This window comes from Bos mutus, chromosome 22 (assembly GCF_027580195.1).
Source record: "Bos mutus isolate GX-2022 chromosome 22, NWIPB_WYAK_1.1, whole genome shotgun sequence".
Classification (NCBI taxonomy): Eukaryota; Metazoa; Chordata; class Mammalia; order Artiodactyla; family Bovidae; genus Bos; species Bos mutus.
The window spans coordinates 46,910,125-46,930,091 of NC_091638.1; the positions used below are offsets into that span (position 1 = coordinate 46,910,125).

At 40.2% G+C, this 19,967-nt stretch overlaps 1 protein-coding gene across 1 annotated transcript in view; it reads right to left on the reverse strand.

The window, feature by feature from the left end:
* Positions 1-19,967, reverse strand: part of CACNA2D3 (calcium voltage-gated channel auxiliary subunit alpha2delta 3) — a 901,045-nt gene that overhangs the window by 695,847 nt on the left and 185,231 nt on the right. The window lies entirely within an intron of this gene.

Sequence of the window (19,967 nt, forward strand, 5' to 3'; positions counted from 1 at the left end):
CTGGCGTGCTGCAGTCTACTGGGTCGAAAAGAGTTGCACACGACCTGGTGACTGAACGACAACAAAAACAGAGAGGAAAGTGGATAAATAGTACCTTTCCGACCACACAGGTGGGAGCACAAGCATGAGGGCAGTATCTGGAGGACAAGCTGGCAAGACATACCAAAAACCTTGATTTATGCATCCTAATAAATGCATCAAATAAATGGAAGAAAAGTTTCTCTGTAAGAGTTTATCATATTATTGCTTGTAATCCTGAAATGTTACATGACATCAATGTTTGCTGAGAAAACTCCTTGATTGATATCCACAAAGCAGATGATGATACAATCATCTGCTATAAAAATATATATTCATTAATATGGAAAAATGTCTAAAACATGTAAAATTTTTTGAAAATCTGGTTTTAAGAAAGAATAAGCCAGTGTTTTGGAAGTTTATACACACACACATATTCATATACACATACAGGAAGAAAACATCTAAAACCACAGAAATTAAGATATTTAAAAACAAAAGATATTGAAAGATGTCAAATGCCTTTCGATACCCCCTGAGGCTGTGACATCTAATTTCTCCTTTATATTTTCTGCACATTTTTTTTTTCCAGTGAACACATACAGTTTAATCAGTAAAATACAAAGCAAAAAAAAAAACAAAACAAAACCTAAGAAAACCAACATGGTGACATGAGCTACATAGAAAACCTAAATCTAAGTCTTTCATAAAGCTTTGAAAAAAGAGGCCTTAAGTTAAATATTTGGGAACAAATAACCATGAAGCTGGGGAGGGTTTGGCACAGTTCTTCTACCCACAAAGAAATCTTTCTGCAGGCCAACAGCCCCAGAATACACAGGAAAGCTAGGATGCAGTTCACCAAGCCACCCAACTCCCCATACAGGCCTGAGAAAAAATGAAGGGCTTGAGGAGTCTGGAGGGCAAACGATACAAAATGCCCGGCCATTCTCCTTCCATCTCTTTACAGGAAGTGCATCTCCCTCAGGAGACTGGCTGGTGGCTTACTCTCAATGTGGGCAGGAAAGCAGCCTCCTGGGCCTCTCTGTGAGGCTCAGGTTGATACAGTCTGAAGTATGTTAGAGGAAACCCCAACCCAATTTGGGGTGAAACCCACGAAGACCACGCAGATCCATGTGGTTTTGCCCTCAATCATTAAACAAGGATGGTTCGCTGACCTCATCAAAACTGGTGAATCCAGACTATTGCTATTTTTTAAGTTTCTTCTGGTTTGAGGTTTCTGCTCTAAATTTCCTTACACATATGCATGGAATTTTGCAACCCAGTTTGCCAAAAACAAAAGAAAGAATGAAGGAAGGAAGGGAAGGAAGGAAGAAAGGAAGGAGGGCAAATAGGTCACAAAATCAAAGTGAAAGTGTTAGTCACTCAGTCGTGTCCAACTCTCTGCAACCTCATGGACTGTACCCCACCAGGTTCCTTTGTCCCTGGAATTCTCTAGGCAAGAATACTGGAGCGGGTAACTATTCCCTTCTCCAGGGAATCCCCTGACTCAGGGATCGAACCCAGGTCTCCCTCATTGCAGGTAGATTCTTTATCATCTAAGCCACCAGGGAAGCCCAGATCACAAGATTCAACAACAGCAACAATAAAATAATAGTCTTCTCCATTTCCATTGGTGACTCAAAACATTTTTTTTTCCTGAAACAAATTCACTCCTTTTTCAAGGAACAAGTTTTAAAATTCTGAGATGAGATCAGAAATGAACACAAGACAGAAAAATATTTTTAGATAGGTACAGCTACCTCCATCGGTTGATAACTAAAGTCCATCTTGGCAGTGTTTGGCATATTCAACTCCTAAGACCTCAGCCAATTTTGGACTTAGCATCTAAAGAGTCTTTATGACCTAACAGTCATTTTATACAGGGAGAATCAGTTCTGTCTTAATAATCTTTCCTTAATTTAGAAATCTGTAAACAAAATGGTTGATTTCATTTCCAGTTTAACGGGTATGCTTTTGAAAGCACTCCTCACCAACAATTTTCACAATGCCTACCAATATAGGTGAGTTTTTACACTAAAAGTGTTCACGTAGCCCCTGTAGATATGAAATGCTTCTGCAGCATATATTTTTGATACATAGCATGTCTCCCTTGGGTGTATCCTGCTTTTCATGCCTCAGTGTATGTATTTGCATAAAAACATAGATGTGTTTTATGGTCATACATATGTAGACATGCACCAGTCAAAAAAAAACAGCTAGAGGAAGTCACTTTAATAGTACCCTCTGGCTTTTTGGAAAACTGGCATAAATCTCTTCTGCAAGAGAGAAAAAAAATCCATTTTTTCTGAGAAGGTAAATGTTTATTAAATGCAAATACTGATATTCGTTACCTAAGAAAAATGTCTTGCTGCATGTGGAATTTCCCGATAAAAAGCTTTCAAGTCCCAGGTTTCTCCAGATAAGCCCCTATCGGTGAACTGATGCGTGAATGCACTGAAATTGAATTACTGTACAACAGCAATTACTTTCCACAGCACAGCTATAATGGGAATCAGTTCCGCAATGAACAGCAGGTAGCTATAGGAAGGGGAAAAACCTTAATATATAGTCTAGTCTCTTTTAGCTTTTCCCAAGAAGCACAGATGCTTATTTTTAAGCAAAACACTCTTTTTCAAGGGCCCCAGTTTATCATTTTATCAATATAAAACAGAAAATAAGAGTGAAACAGGATTAAATTTATTTGCAGGTATGAGCATCAGAGTATAAATGTAATATTTATACTTCACAGTATAACATAAATTTTAAAGTTTATGAAATAGTTACCCAAAGTTTGGAAACAACAGACCCCTCACTTGGTAAGTTTAGCTGCAATTCGCTTGCCATGTCTTTTCACAGTTCCCAATGAAGTTTTTTCATTTAATTCTAATTAATTGTGTGGGGGAGAAAATAACTTTAAACAGCAAATAAAATACTTAATGCCTTGCCTAATGTGCTACCAAAATAGATACCATCCTAGAATCCCTTCTGTCTCTTTGAAGTGTTTGAGTTTGTGGAGTCCTGAACTCAGTACATCCCGGCAGAGAAAGCCATGTGGATCAGAACCCAGAAACACTAGGGAAGTCAGAAGAATGTTATAATTCTGATACAAACCAGTGTGATAACCCCAAAGTTGTGCCACACAATGAAAGAAAAAAAAAAAAACCATGCTGGGGAATTCACCCTTAGAAAATCGTTCTGGAGAACAATAGTATAAACTCACAAATTCTCTGAGAAGTCATTCTTTTTGTCATTTCTTTGCTTTACCTACATTTTTCAGGGTGTGCTGCTCATCCAGCCTATATGGACCGTATGGAAATCAGAGGATCGTTACCTCTCCCTAGCTGTGTTGGAATCTGTCCTAAAAGTCTGTCTCTATGAACAGAGATGCCCACAGTTACTCAGATCTACTTTCTACAGATTCTCCTCCAACCGCGTGTTTCGCTGTGCCTGCTTCAGATGATCCTTCCAGCCGTGTGATGGTTTGTGCTACTCCTACTGGAGGCTCAGATTTAAAGATAAAGGTGGGGCAGCTGTCTGCATCACCAGTGCCACGGAAGGCATATCCTTGGCCTTCTCCCTTTCCTCAACAGAGAACAGAGTTTGCCACCATCAGCAGGAGAAAGGGAAGCTGTGTCCAATTTGCCTCCCATCAGATGAGCTCTGACTTGTGACACAGCCAAGCATTTCCAGGTGTCATTCAGGAACAGACCAACGGGAGTACACAGCTAGCAGAGGACATATCACTTCTTCCATGTCCAGCATATGAAATATCTCTCTCGAAATGCTAATGAACTGAGAACAAATTGATTCAATTTCTGGTCCATTCACAGGGACTTAAAACTTGATAAAGTGCTCAGCAACATTAACCGAGGGCTTGGTAGCACAAATATGTTTGAACAAAGAAGCTGGGAAATGATTCTTTGGGTGTAATCTTTATACACAAAAGCAAAGAGCAGCATCGCTGCATCAAACCTATGTGGCTTTATATTAAAACAACCTACATCAAATCTCTGAGTGGAAATGAAAAAATTATTTAAACTACCAATGGCATTAAACAGTGCTAGAAAATATTAGTTACAAAATGCTACCATAATGATGGCCCCATTATGTTAATGGCAATTATTAAAGCTAAGGTTATTTGTAATTTGCTAGCCTGGAAAAAAAAATCACATATAATCCATTACCCACCAGATGACAGAGGTTACGTAATGGGCAGGCCACTTTGGGTTTCACATTTACTTCAGACATCTGACGGGGAGAAAAATGGGTTTTCTGTGATAGGATAATTGCATAGTGGAGAGTAATTCAAATAGGGGATGAGTATGATAAAATCACTCTGATTCAACTAATCATTGGGAAAAGTGATGGGGGGAAATGATGAAATCAAGTCTGGAGAGAAAGAGAAAAAGATCAACACTGTTTAACAGCTAAGAGGTGACAGACATGTTAAAGGACTGGGTTACTGTAGTACTTTTTTTTCCTCCCAGCACTAATTGAACCTCTCTCCATCAGACTAAAGGTATTATTGCAGTCTTCTAAATTGCTACTGCCAGTCTCATAAATATTTTATACACATCAATGGAAATTTTACTAATCAACACTGCTTGGGAGCCAGTTTTATTCCTCTGTGTTCTTGAGTCCTCCTAGCCATCCACCATCGATGAGCACTTGGTGGTCAGTTTTGGGCGGGAAGGCACTAGAGGAGGCTCTAGAATCCCTGACCTGACTTGGCTTGATGGGGATCAGGGCTCAAATGGGAGGCTGCTAGGCATGGCGCATCACAGGGATGAAGCAAATTCTAAGATCCAGTGTTTCCCTGGGACATTTGAGAAGGGACATTTGCTCATTGGGTGGCATGGACTGGAAAGGCAGATCCCTGGTGCGCAGTGGTGCATTCTACTGCAATGTGGCAAAAGATGATTCCACAGCAAATGCACTGGCAAATTAGAATCTGAAGTCTTTGCACTTCAAATGATCACAAGTCTCGTGGGCAATAACAACCTTTCCTTTTCGAGAAGAGAGGTGTCAGTGTAGTATAAAAAACAGTCATACCCAGTGCTTCCCTGGCCTTAACATAAACCAACATCTAAGAGGCCTGTCAGTGGCCACCTCATCTCATTTCAAATGTCACATGGTCCATGACTTGTTAATAGAGAGGCAGAGTTCACAACAGGGACTAGGCTGATCTCAACAAAGAAACTGTCTCCAAACCAAACCCAATTTGACATACAAGCCCTCTTTTCCGTTTAACAATTGGGAGCAAGGGAGAACCACATATTGCTGGGCCAGTTACCCTAAATTTTATGGCATCAAGTATGCTTACAAAGGCCCTTGTCCTCTATTTTAAACTACATAAAACACACAGTTCTGGATAGCTTTACTCTGGGAGCATTTCAATTCAAATAGAGCAAAAATAGTTTTTTCCTTCTCCAAGGAACCATATCAATCATATCAGTATTTTTTTTTCACCACACTAATTTAAAGCAAAAAAAAAATTCAAACTTAGGTTCCCCTCCTGTCAACATCCAGTGACTTCCTGAAGCTACAAGACTGATTATTAAATGTTCACAAACCGGGAGGTCCTGTAATCAGCAGTAACAGCAAACATCTACTGAACCTTTACTGTTTACCAGGCCTGTGCTAAACACTTGACACAGATACAAACAGTCCTACGGCCTGGGCGCCAGCGAAACTCTACTGAGCCTGCCCAAGTGACCAGGGCCAAGCCTGTTGGCTCATCTCTAAAAATATGATAGTAACGTGTCTCATTCTCAAAGTTGATTTAAGAATGAAATGTGATGCCATGTGCAAAGTACTTAGCACAGGACCAGATGCATTGTTTTTGTTGGTTAGTCACTAAGCTGTGTCCAACTCTTTTGTGACCCCATGGACTGTAGCCGTCAGGCTCCTCTGTCTACAGGATTTCACAGCCAAGAATACTGAAGTGGGTTTCTGTTTCCTTCTCCAGGGGATCTTCCCAATTCAGGGATCTCGCATCCCTGCACTGGCAGGCAGATTCCTTACCACTGAGCCACCAGGGGAGTCCAGACCTGGTGCACAGTGAACTCAACAAACATAAGCAAGCTATTAGTAAGTCACCAGATCCTAAAAACTCCAGAGCAGTGAACAAGAAGACCTCAACTGCACTTACTCTGCTTTTCTCACCAGTTGCACACCTTGGGACAGAACTGAGATTCAGAACAGTTCTCTCTACTCCAGAGCCCATGCCTCACCCGCCACGTGGGCTCCTGCCTCTGAGGGCCTAGGTCCAGGGTCTGGTGCTGGCTGGAACTCTATATCATGGTAGCATCACCCACAAGTCTCCCCGCCGCCCCCATATCCCTGAATTCCAGACACCAGGCCTTCCTTGTCTGTCAATTGCAGAGACAGAACCTAAGGATACTTATTTTCCTCTTTCACTCCAAAATTCTGTGATTCACGAAGAAATCCAATTTGGGACAATAATAGCATTTCCCTCTCTCAATAGACAATGTTGTTACTAGTATTTAAAACAAAATAAAACATTAATATTCGTTTGTCGAGGATTAGGAGAATGTGCATTTACACACTATTCCCGCTGGAAGGACTGTGGATTGGCGTGACCTTATTTGGACAGAAATATTTCATAGGCATACAGAGCGTTAAAGACCAGTTCAGAGCCTCGGAACTGTCTCTGCGTTTGGGAATATATGTTAAGGAAATCAGCATACACTGAAGGCTCCTGAGAGCATGGTAGTGATGAAGAAAGTGGACTCTGGGGCCCCTGTGCCTGGGGCCCATCCCTCAGTCCCCATGTGACTGTAGGGAAGTGACAACTTCTGTTCTGAGTCTCTTCTTTTGTAAAATGAGGATACTAATAATACTTCTACTGTTGTTTTTGTTATTGCTAATTTGTGTCCAACTCTTTGTGACCCCAAGGACTGCAGCATGCCAGGTTCCTCTGTCCTCCACTATCTCCCAGGGTTTGCTCAAATGCATGTCCACTGAGTCAGTGATACTATCTAACCATCTTATCCTCTGCCACCCTCTTCTCCTTTTGCCTTCCACCTTTCCCAATATCAGGGTCTTTTCCAATGAGTCAGCTCTCCTCATCAGGTGGCCAAAATATTGGAGCTTCAGCATCAGTCCTTCCAATGAAAATTCAGGACAGATTTCCTTTAGGATTGACTGGTTTGATCTCCTTGCAGTCCAAGGGGCTCTGAAGAATCTTCCCCAGCACACAATTTGAAAGCATCAATTCTCTGGCAATCAGCCTTCTTTAGGCTCCAATTCTAACATCCATACATGACTACTGGAAAAACCACAGCTTTGACTATACAGGGGCATTACCAGTATAAGTGAGTGTATGTAAAGTCCTTACAAAAGCACCCAACACACAGTGAGTGCTATGTCCATGGATCTATTGTTAACATCTAAGAAGATTTACTGCAGCATTAATTATTTATATCAAAGCTTACAAACAACTTAAAACACCCAGATAGAGAGGAACACTCAAATCAGTTGTGACACACACACCCACAGATTGGAATATTATGTAGCCATTAAAGAAAATCATGAAGGCAGTCCCAAGATGGTGGAGGAATAGGATGGGGAGACCACTTTCTCCCCCATAAATTCATCAAAAGATCATTTGAATGTTGAGCAACTTCCACAAAACAACTTCTGAATGCTGGTGGAGGATACCGGGCACCCAGAAAAGCAGCCCAATCTCTTCTAAAGGAGGTAATCCAAAATATAAAAGACAAAGACAAAAGATTTAGGGATGGAGACCTGTCCTGGGGAGGAAGTCGTGAAGGAGGAGAAGTTCCCACATAGTAGGAAACCCTCTCACAGACATGTTTGTGGGGAGTTTTGGAATTTCAGTGAAAGTGAAAGTCGTTCGGTCGTGTCTGACTCTTTGTGACTCCATGGACTATATAATCCATGGAATTCTCCTGGCCAGAATACTGGAGTGGGTAGCCTTTCCCTTCTCCAGGGGATCTTCCCAACCCAGGAATCTAGTCCAGGTCTCCCACATTGCAGCCAGATTCTTTACCAACTGAGCCACAAGGGGAAGCCCAAGAATTCTGGAGTGGGCAGCTGAGAATCTCAGAGAGCAACATAACAGGGAGAAAAAAAAACTCACAGTGAGACAGTCAATTCCTAGGCAGGCTGATAAGAAACCCAGGGTCTCTTGAGAAGGAGAAACGGGTATGGGGCTCTTAAGGAGAAGATAGGGGTCAGAAATTTTAAGTAGGCGGAAAGGACAAACTTTTTTTTTACATTCCTTAATCTTAATCACAAAAAATGTTTTTTTCTTTAAGCTGATGATTACACAACAACACAATTCAGTTTAAACTCTGTACTAAGGAATATATTCTCCAAGCCACGCTTCAGCAGTATGTGAACTGTGAACTTCCAGATGTTCAAGCTGGTTTTAGAAAAGGCAGAGGAACCAGAGATCAAATTGCCAACATTCACTGGATCATGGAAAAAACAAGAGAGTTCCAGAAGAATATATATTTCTGCTTTATTGACTACGCCAAAGCCTTTGACTGTGTGGATCACAATGCACCGTGGAAAATTCTTCAAGAGATGGGAATACCAGACCACCTGACCTGCCTCTTGAGAAACCTGTATGCAGGTCAGGAAGCAACAGTTAGAACTGGACATGGAACAACAGACTGGTTCCAAATAGAAAAAGGAGTACGTCAAGGCTGTATATTGTCATACTGCTTATTTAATTTATATATAGAGTACATTATGAGAAACGCTGGGCTGGAAGAAGCACAAGCTAGAATCAAGATTGCCGGGAGAAATATCAATAACCTCAGATATGCAGATGATACCACCATTATAGAAAAAAGTGAAGAGGAGCTAAAGAGCCTCTTGATGAAAGTGAAAGAGGAGAGTAAAAAAGTTGGCTTAAAGTTCAACATTCAGAAAACTAAGATCATGACATCCGGTCCCATCACTTCATGGGAAATAGATGGGGAAACAGTGGAAACAGTGTCAGACTTTATTTTTTTGGGTTCCAAAATCACTGCAGATGGTGACTGCAGCCATGAAATTAAAAGACACTTACTCCTTGGAAGGAAAGTCATGATCAACCTAGATAGCATATTAAAAAGCAGAGACATTACTTTGCCAACAAAGGTCCGTCTAGTCAAAGCTATGGTTTTTCCAGTGGTCATATATGGATGTGAGAGTTGGACTGTGAAGAAAGCTGAGCACTGGAGAATTGATGCTTTTGAACTGTGGTGTTGGAGAAGACTCTTGCGAGTCCCTTAGACTGCAAGGAGATCCAACCAGTCCATTCTAAAGGAAATCAGTCCTGGGTGTTTATTGGAAGGACTGATGCTGAGGCTGAAACTCCAATACTTTGGCCACCTCATGCAAAGAGTTGACTCATTGGAAAAGACCCTGATGCTGGGAGGGATTGGGGGCAGGAGGAGAAGGGGATGACAGAGGATGAGATGGCTGGATGGCATCACTGACTCGATGGACGTGAGTTTGGGTGAACTCCAGGAGCTGGTGACAGACAGGGAGGCCTGGTGTGCTGCGATTCATGGGGTCGCAAAGAGTCAGACACGACTGAGAGACTGAACTGAACTGAAGGATTATATAACAACAATGTATCCTGCTTGAGGATGGTTTCTCCTTCTTGAAAAACCTTCTGACTAATCCTATTATCCTAAAATGTATATTATGGGAGTGGGTCTGGTAAAATCTTTCTATTGTTAGTTCTAATCCTATTATCTTAAAATGTAAACTGTGGGAGTGGGTCTGGTACAATCTTTACAACACTGAGACATTCTTTTGATTTATTGTTATAACTAATTAAAAAAGTACATAGCTCCCTTGCCAAGACTCAAGGGGGGGGGCATGTTCCATCCCCCTCCTGATGTCTACGTCAAAAGCTTGCTCTGTCCCGTTTTACACTTTCATAAAACTCTGCTACACAAAAGCTCTTGAGTAATCAAGCCTGGTCCCTGGTCCTGAAGCTAAATCTTCTTCAGAGATCAGGAATCTGACATCCTTCACCTATCATGGTAAGCTATACAACTGCAAGCTGAGACAGCAAAGTGACGCAGAGACTCAGGTCCGTCACCAGCAAGTGGGGGTTGGGCAGGGACGTGTTTATGCTGCATTTAAAGTACATTTAAAGTTCTTATGCTCTGGTTGTTAGTAATAATTTAAGAGTTAATATATTTATTTTTATACATCCCACATCTTTCCAAAATAGGTATGAAGCAGTTTACAAAAAAATATTTAAATAAAATAACATATTTTGTGTTGTGTTGCCTTGTCAATTTCTTGATTTCTTGTGACAGCACAGTAAGAATTGTTTACTAATAAATGTTATATTAATAACAGTTTTGAAAAACATTATGCCCTATATCATTTATAATTCTGTAAAATGTATTTCTAAAATGTAAAATATAATGCTAATTTAATAATAAATGATAAATGAAGTAGTTGCTTCTTTAATGCTAATTTTCTTCTTAATGCTAGTTTTCATTTTATTATCTTTATAAGTGGGATTTTATTTTAGGTACTGTCTCTTAATATTCACTGCATCATCTGTCCTTAGGGTAAGGACCAGGGCTGAATGCCCTGAGGACTATCTGAGGGAGCTAATATGAGATAGCAACCCAAACCATGGGACTGCCAGAGAGACAAAAAAAAAGAACTTTGCCGCAAAAGGCTCTAATGCAGTGAGCCTTGGCATGCTCACAGAACAGAGGATTGAGCAAATACCAAAGGAGAGCAAGCCGGCTGCCATACGGGGCCGGCCCTCCCTGGAGGCAGAGAGGCAGGCTTGTGACAGCCAGAGGTGGAAGGCAAGGGCCTGCTGCAGTCTAGGCCCCAGACACCACATCTTCCACCAAACTTTGAACAGGCTCCCATTTGCTAACCGTGTCTTCCTGGAATCCTGGACAGTTGACATCTGCCAGGAGTGGCACAGCCTGAGATCAGCTCCCCAGAGGAAACACGCAGCACACGCGGGACTGTGCTCTTGAGGCACACCCAGGAAACTGAGCGGCCGACACCGGGGAGGTGAATAAGATGCATGGACCACCTGGAACAGTGCGCTCACCAAGCACCTGGTCACCTGAGCTGCTAGATCTGGGAAGGGCACAAAACACACAGCCCATCTGGGCCTGTGCCCCTGTGGAGCACCCAAGAACCCGAACGGCTTAGGCCTGAGAAGGGCATGAAATGCAGGTCCACTTGGGACAGTGCCCTTGCAGAGCACCCTGAAGCCTGAGCACTGTGGACCCAGGAAGTACATGCTGCCTTGGGCTGGGGCAAACCCAGTGTGGTCCATCCATTGTGAGCACTCCCCACACATGCCAGTAGTATTTCTTTGCAATGTCCCTCCTTCCCCACAACACAACTGAACAAGTGAGCCTAAATAAGTGGCTACCTTCGCCCCCTTGTGTCAGGGTGCAGATTAGACGCTGAAGAGACTTGGAAACAAAGGAAGCCAAAAGAAACAAAGAAGGGGGAACCACTCTGGAAGTGACAGGTGCAACAGATTAAAACCCTGCAGTGAATGCTGAGAATGTGCATTTGAGTGGCACCTATAGACCTTGAGAACAAGTACAAGCCAGAACAAGGGACTATCTGACATTGAACTGACCCCACACTGCCCATAACAGCACTAGAGGAATTCCTACAGCTTCAGTATTTTTAGTATTATCACTTTTCAATTAAAAAAAAAATGTAGTTCTTTATTACTCCTTTAACTTTCATTTTTATAGCCTACTATTACCTTTCCCAAAAAAACCCATTTTTAAAAACAAATTCCATATATACTTTTGTAATTTTTCTAACTAATTTTGTTCTGTATTTTTATACAGTATTTTTGGGAGTCTAACCTCTATTCTTCGTTTTTCATCTTTGCTTTTTGATATTTATTATCAATTTTGTACCTTTAAGATTCTAATCATCAGTATCCATTTTCATTTAGGGACTTGATCACTGGCTTGATTGCTCTCTTGCCTTTTGACTCTGCCTTTTTTCCTCCAGATCACCGCTATCTCCCTCCTCCCTCTTTTCTTCTCTACACATCTCTGTGAACCTCTCTGGGTGTTCTGGGCTGTGGAGAGCACTTAGGGATTTGATTACTGGCTAGACTGCTCTCTCCCCTTTTGACTCCCCCTCTTCTCCTCCTGGTCACCTCTATCTCCCTCCTCTTTCTTCTCTTCTCTCTGTAATTCTGTGAATCTCTCTGGGTGTTCCTGCCTGCTGAGAATTGTCTTACCACTAACCTAGGGGTTTTATCTTCTGTGCTGTATGGATAGAGAAGTCCTGAGGCTACTGTCAGAGAAGGACAAGAAATCCAGGAGGCTTAGCTCCAAAACTTTAGAACATAACAGAACTCCTGACTCCAGGGAACATTAATAGACAAGAGCTGACCCAAAAGTCTCCACACCTACAATGAAACCAAGCTCCACCAAAGAGCCTACAAGTTCCAGTGTAAGACACACCATGCTAATTCTCCAGCAAAACAGAAACACAACCCTGACTATTAAAAGACAGGCTGTCCAAGGCCATGTCAAACCCATAGACACCCCAAAACTCACTACTGGACACTTCACTGTACTTCTGAGAGAAGAGATTCAGCACCACACACTAGAACACAGACACAAGCTCCCCCAACCAGGAAACCTTGATAAGCCACTAGTCCAGCCCCACCCACAGGGAGCAGACTCCACAATTAAGAGGAACCACGAACTTCCAGCCAGCAGAAAGGGCACCCCAAACACAGCAATCTAAACAAAATGAAAAGGCAGAGAAATATTCAGCAGGTGAAAGAATATGATAAAAACCCACCAAACCAAACAAAAGAGGAGGAGACAGAGAGTCTACCTGAAAAAGAATACAGAATAATGATAGGAAAGATGATCCAAAATCTTGAAAACAAAATGGAGTCACAGATAAATAGACTAGAGACAAGGATTGAGAAGATGAAAGAAATGTTTAACAAGGACCTAGAAGAAATAAAGAAGCATCAATCAATAATAAACAATGTAATAACTAAGTTTAAAAGCACTCTGGAGGAAATCAACAGTAGAATAACTGAGTAAGAAGAGAGGATAAGTGAGATGGAAGATAGAATGGTGGAAATAAATAAAGCAGGGAGGAGTAAAAAAAAAAGAATTAAAATAAATGAGGATGACCTCAGAGACCTCTGGACAATGTTAAATGCCCCAACATTCGAATCATGGGTGTCCCAGAAGAAGAAGACAAAAAGAAAGGGCATAAGAAAATACTTGAGAAGATAATAGTTGAAAACTTCTCTAAAATGGGGAAGGAAATAGCCACTCAATTCCAAGAAACCCAGACAGTACCAAACAGGACAAACCCAAGGTCAAACACCCCAAGACACATATTAATCAAACTAACAAAAATCAAACCCAAAGAGCAAGTATTAAAAGCAGCAAGGGAAAAGCTACAAATAAACAAAAAGGGATCCCCATAAGGGTAACAGTTGATCTTTCAATAGAAACTCTTCAAGCCAAAAGGGAATGGCAGGACATACTTAAAGTGATGAAAGAGAAAAACCTACAACCAAGATTAGTTTACCCAGGAAAGATCTCATTCAGATATGAAGGAGAAATCAAAAACTTTACAGAGAAGCAGGAGCTAAGAGAATTCAGCACCACCAAACCAGCTTTTCAATAAATGCTAAAGGATCTTCTCTAGACAGGAAACACAGAAAAGGTTTATAAAAACGAACCCAAAATAACAAAGTAAATGGTAATGGGATCATACTTATCAATAATTACCTTAAATGTAAATGGGTTAAATGCTCCAACCAAAAGACAAAGACTGGATGAATAGATACAAAAACAAGACCTCTATATATGCTATCTCTAAGAGACCCATCTCAAACACAGGGATGCATACAGACGGAAAGTGAAGGGCTGGAAAAAGATATTTCATGCAAATGGAGAGCAAGAGAAAGCAAAAGTAGCAATACTCAGAACAGATAAATTAGACTTTGAAATAAAGACTGTGATATGAGACAAAGAAGGACACTACATAATGATCAAAGGGCCAATCCAAGAAGGAGATGTAACAATTATAAATACATATGCACCCAATATAGGAGCACCTCATTATGTAAGGCAAATGCTAACAAGTATGAAAGGGGAAATTAACAGTAACACAATTATAGTGGGGGACTTTAATAGCCCACTCACAGTTATGGATAGATCAACTAAACAGAAAGTTAGCAAGGAAACAGAAGCTTTAAATGATACAATAGACTAGTTAGATGTAATTGATATCTATAAGGCATTTCATCCCAAAACAATGGATTTCACCTTTTACTCAAGTGCACACGGAACATTCTCCAGGACAGATCACATCCTGGGCCATAAATCTAGCCTTGGTAAATTTTAAAAAACTGAAATCATTTCAAACATCTTTTCTGATCACAATGCGGTAAGATGAAAGTGAAAGAGGAGAGTGAAATAGTTGGCTTAAAGCTCAACATTCAGAAAACTTAAGATCACGGCATCCTGTCCCATCACTTCATGGGAAATAGATGGGGAAACAGTGGAAACAGTTGTCAGACTTTATTTTTGGGGGCTCCAAAATCACTGCAGATGGTGATTGCAGCCATGAAATTAAAAGACCCTTACTCTTTGGAAGCAAAGTTATGACCAACCTAGATAGCATATTCAAAAGCAGAGACATTACTCTGCCAACAAAGGTCCATCTAGTCAAGGCTATGGTTTTTTCTGTGGTCATGTATGGATGTGAGAGTTTGACTGTGAAGAAGGCTGAGCACCGAAGAATTGATGCTTTTGAACTGTGGTGTTGGAGAAGACTCTTGTGAGTCCCTTGGACTGCAAGGAGATCCAACCAGTCTCTGAAAGAGATCAGCTCTGGGATTTCTTTGGAAGGAATGATGCTAAAGCTGAAACTCCAGTACTTTGGCCACCTCATGCGAAGAGTTGACTCATTGGAAAAGACTCTGCTGTTGGGAGGGATTGGGGGCAGGAAGAGAAGGGGACGACAGAGGATGAGATGGCTGGATGGCATCACTGACTCGATGGATGTGAGTCTGAGTGAACTCCGGGAGTTGGTGATGGACAGGGAGGCCTGGCGTGCTGTGATTCATGGGGTCGCAAAGAGTTGGACACGACTGAGTGACTGAACTGAACTGAACAGGAAAAAAAACTATTAAAAATACAAACATGGAGGCTAAAAATAACCAACAGATCATGGAAGAAATCAAGAAGGAAATCAAACTATGCATAGAAACAAATGAAAATGAAAACACGACAATCCAAAACTTATTGGATTCAGTAAAAGCATAGCAACATAAGGCTACCTCAAGAAACAAGAATAACACCAAATGAACAACCTAACTTTATACCAAAAGCAACTAGAAAAAGAAGAAAAGAAGAACCCCAAAGTTAGCAGAAGGAAAGAAATTATAAAAATCAAACAAACAAATGAAAAAGAAATGAAGGAGACTATAACAAAAATCAGCAAACTAGAATCTGGTTCTTGGAGAAGATAAATAAAATAGACAAACCATTAACCAGTCTCATCAAGAAAAAACAGAGAAGAATCAAATCAGTAAAGTTAGAAATGAAAATGGAGAAATCACAACAGACAACACAGAAATACAAAAGATCATAAGAGACTACTATGAGCAGTTATATGCCAATAACATGGACAACTTGGAAGAAATGGACAAATTCTTAGTATAACCTTCCAAAACTGAACCAGGCAGATATAGAAAATCTTAACAGACCCATCAAAAGTACAGAAATCAAAACTATAATCAAAAATCTTCCAACAAACAAAAGCCCAGGACCAGATGGCTCCACAGCTGAATTCGACCGAAAATTTAGAGAAGAGCTAACACCTATCCTACTCAAACTCTTTCAGAAAATTGCAGAGGAAGGTAAACTCCCAAGCTCATTCTATGAGGCCACCATCACCCTAATACCAAAACTAGACAAAGATGCGACACAAAAAGAAAACTACAGGCCCGTATCACTGATCAACATAGGTGCAAAAACCCTCAACAAAATTCTAGCAAACAGAATTCAACAACATATTAAAAAGATCATATATCATGACCAAGTCGGCTTTATTCCAGGGATGCAAAGATTCTTCAATATTCACAAATGAATCAATGTGATACACCATATAAACAAATTGAAGATTAAAAACCATATGATTATCTCAATAGATGCAGAGAAACCCTTTGACAAAATCCAACACCCATTTATGATAAAAACTCTCCAGAATGCAGGCATAGAAGGAATATGCCTCAACATAAGAAAAGCCATATACAACAAACCCAAAGCAAACATTATCCTCAATGGAGAAAAATTGAAAGCATTTCCTCTAAAATCAGGAACAAGACAAAACTGACCACTCTCACCACTACTATTCAACATAGTTTTGGAAGTCCTAGCTATAGCAATCAGAGAAGAAAAAGAAATAAAAGGAATCCAGATTGGAAAAGAAGAAACAAAACTCTCACTGTTTGCAGATAACATGATCTTCTACATAGAAAACCCTAAAGACACCACCAGAAAATTACTAGAGCTCATCAATGAATATAGTAAAGTTGCAGGATACAAAATCATTACACTGAAATCCCTTGCATTCCTATACACTAACAATGAGAAAACAGAAAAAGAAATTAAGGAAACAATCCCATTCACCATTGCAATGAAAAGAATAAAATATTCAGGAATAAATTTACCTAGAGAAACAAAATATCTATATATAGAAAATGATAAAACACTGATGAAAGAAATGAAAGATGACACAAATGGAGAAATATACCATGTTTGTGGATTGGAAGAGTCAATATAGTGAAAATGAGTATCCTCCCAAAACAATCTATACATTCAATGCAATCCCTATCAAGCTACCAATGGTATTTTTCACAGAACTAGAATAAATAATTTTACAACTTGTATGGAAACAAAAAAAAACCTTGAATAGCCAGAGCAATCTTGAGAAAGAAGAATCGAACTGGTGGAATCAAGCTGCCTGACTTCAGATTACTACAAAGCTACACTCATCAAGACAGTACAGTACTGGCACAAAGACAGAAATATAGATCAATAGAACAAAACAGAAAACCCAGAGACAAATCCATGCACCTATGGACACCTTATCTTTGACAAAGGAGGCAAACATATACAATGGAGAAAAGGCAATCAATCTCTTTAACCAGTTCTTCTAGGAAAACTGGTTAACCACCTGTAAAACAATGAAACTAGAACACTTTATAACACCATACACAAAAATAAACTCAAAATGGATTAAAGATCTAAATATAAGACCAGAAACTATAAAACTCTTAGAGGAAAACATAGGCATAACACTCTCTGGTGGCTCAGACGGTAAAGTGTCTGTCTACAATGCAGGAGACCCAGGTTCGATCCCTGGGTTGGGAAGATCCCCTGGAGAAGGAAATAGCAATCCACTCCAGTACTATTGCCTGGAAAACCCCATGGACAGAGGAGCCTGGTAGGCTACAGTCCATGGGGTCGCAAAGAGTCAGACACGACTGAGCGACTTCACTTCACTTCAAGATCCTCTATGACCCATCTCCCAGAGTAATGGAAATAAAAACAAAAATAAACAAATGGGACCTAATTAAACCTAAAAGCTTTTGTACAACGAAGGAAACTATAAGCAAGGTGAAAAGACAGCCTTCAGAATGGGAGAAAATAATAGCAAATGAAACAACTGACAAATAATTAATCTCCAAAATATACAAGCAGCTCTGCAGCTCAATACCAGAAAAATAAACCATCCAATCAAAAAGTGGGCCAAAGCTAAACAGACATTTCTCCAAACAAGACATATATACAGCTAACAAACACAAGAAAAGATGCTCAACATCACTCATTATCAGAGAAATGCAAATCAAAACCACAGTGAGGTACCATCTCATGCCGGTCAGAATGGCTGCCATTTTAGTGTAGAAGCAATAAATGCTGGAGAGGATCTGGAGAAACTCCCTTACACTGTTGATGGGAATGCAATCTAGTACAGCCACTTTGGAGAACAGTGTGGAGATTTCTTAAAATACTGGAAATAGAACTGCCATACGACCCAGCAATTGTACTGCTGGGCATACACACTGAGGAAACCAGAATTGAGCGAGACACTGTCTGCAACAGCTAGGACGTGGAAGCAACCTAGATGTCCATTGGCAGACGAATGGATAAGGAAGATGCGGTATACATACACAATGAAATATTACTCAGCTATAAAAAAAGAACACATTTGAGTCAGTTCTAATGAGGTGTATGAAACTGGAGCCTCTTATACAGAGTGAAGTCAGAAACACCAATACAGTACCTTAACACATATATATGGAATTTAGCAAGATGGAGGAACACATGTACACCTGTGGCTGATTCATGTTGATGTATGACAAAAAACATCACATATTGTAAAGTAACGAGCCTCCAATTTAAAAAATTAATTAGTTTTTTAAAAAAAGAAAATCACAAAACACAGGGACACAAGATAATGCTCACACTATTTTGGTATAAAGAAGTAAAAAAAGCGGGATACAAAAGCAAACAGGCAATATAGTTACTAATTTGATAAAAGAAAAACACACACAAGGATATGCATATAAATGTAAAGAAAAAAGACTAGAAGGAAGAAAATCTAAGAAAATAAGTGTTGTTTTCCTGCTAGGTAGTAGGAGTTTTAGGTGACTTTTTTTCTCTTTTTGATACTTCTCAATACATTCTAAAAGTTCCAACAAAGAGGGTGTTCATTTAATAAACATAAAATAGTAATTGTGTTTTTTAAATGTTTACCTCAGGGTTCTCTGACTGAGAGGTGCCAATGCCTGCCATGCTGCAATGTCTGTGAAAAATAGAATACAACTTGCTCTAAGGTACTGACATAGACACCCCAGAGGCCACCATGCAGCTCCCAGGAATGGCAGTCAGTGCAGTATGTCTATGGCACATAAAAGCACTCTTTTTCCTTCTAAGGCACTTGAGTTTCCACCAAGAAAGCTCACCTTATTTAAATTAATAACCATAGTAGCAGCAGAAGTTAACTATTCACTAAGCACTCCTCATGTGCCAGGGTCTGTGCTTAATGGCTCAAAACCACAACTGTGATCTTTACACTCCCTGTGTGAGTTTTTCCCATTTTACAGATGAGGAAATGGAAGCTCATGAAGGTTGTTCTGCTTGACACTGAACCCAGGTCAAGCTCATGCTTCTACCTAAACTACAGTCCCTTCTTCCCTAAATCAAAATAATACAAAATATTTTAGAAACAAGGAAATGTATGGGATTATAAGGTCTAAGGTAGAAATATCTTGTGGCAATTTGGTTTGGCCAATTAAGGATGAGAAAAACTAAACTAGGAAATGAACTTTTATAACAAAGTCATTCTGAAGATAATAAAACTAAAAGGTAAGTAAACTACACTGCAAGGAGATCCAACCAGTCCATCCTAAAGGAGATCAGTCCTGAGTGTTCATTGGAAGGACTGATATTGAAGCTGAAACTCCAATACTTTGGCCAACTGATACAAAGAGCTGACTCATTTGAAAAGACCCTGATGCTGGGAAAGACTGAAGGCAGGAGGAGAAGGGGATGAGATGGTTGGATGGCATTACCAACTCAATGGACATGAGTTTGGGTAAACTCCAGCAGTTGGTGATGGACAGGGAAGTCTGGTGTGCTGCGATGGGGTTGCAAAGAGCTGGACATGAGTGAGCGACTGAACTGAACTGATCTGAAAGTAAACTACAAGTTAGAAATAAAGAACTCTTTAGATCAAAATTCTTTCCCATAATCCTGTGCCAATGTAGTATTAAAAAAGGGTACTGTAACATTCACATGTCCTAAATCAAGAATTCAGATGCCCCATTTTGTTGGCAACAAAGTATAAAGTCAGAGGCAATCTTGGAAATCCAAAATAACACCACA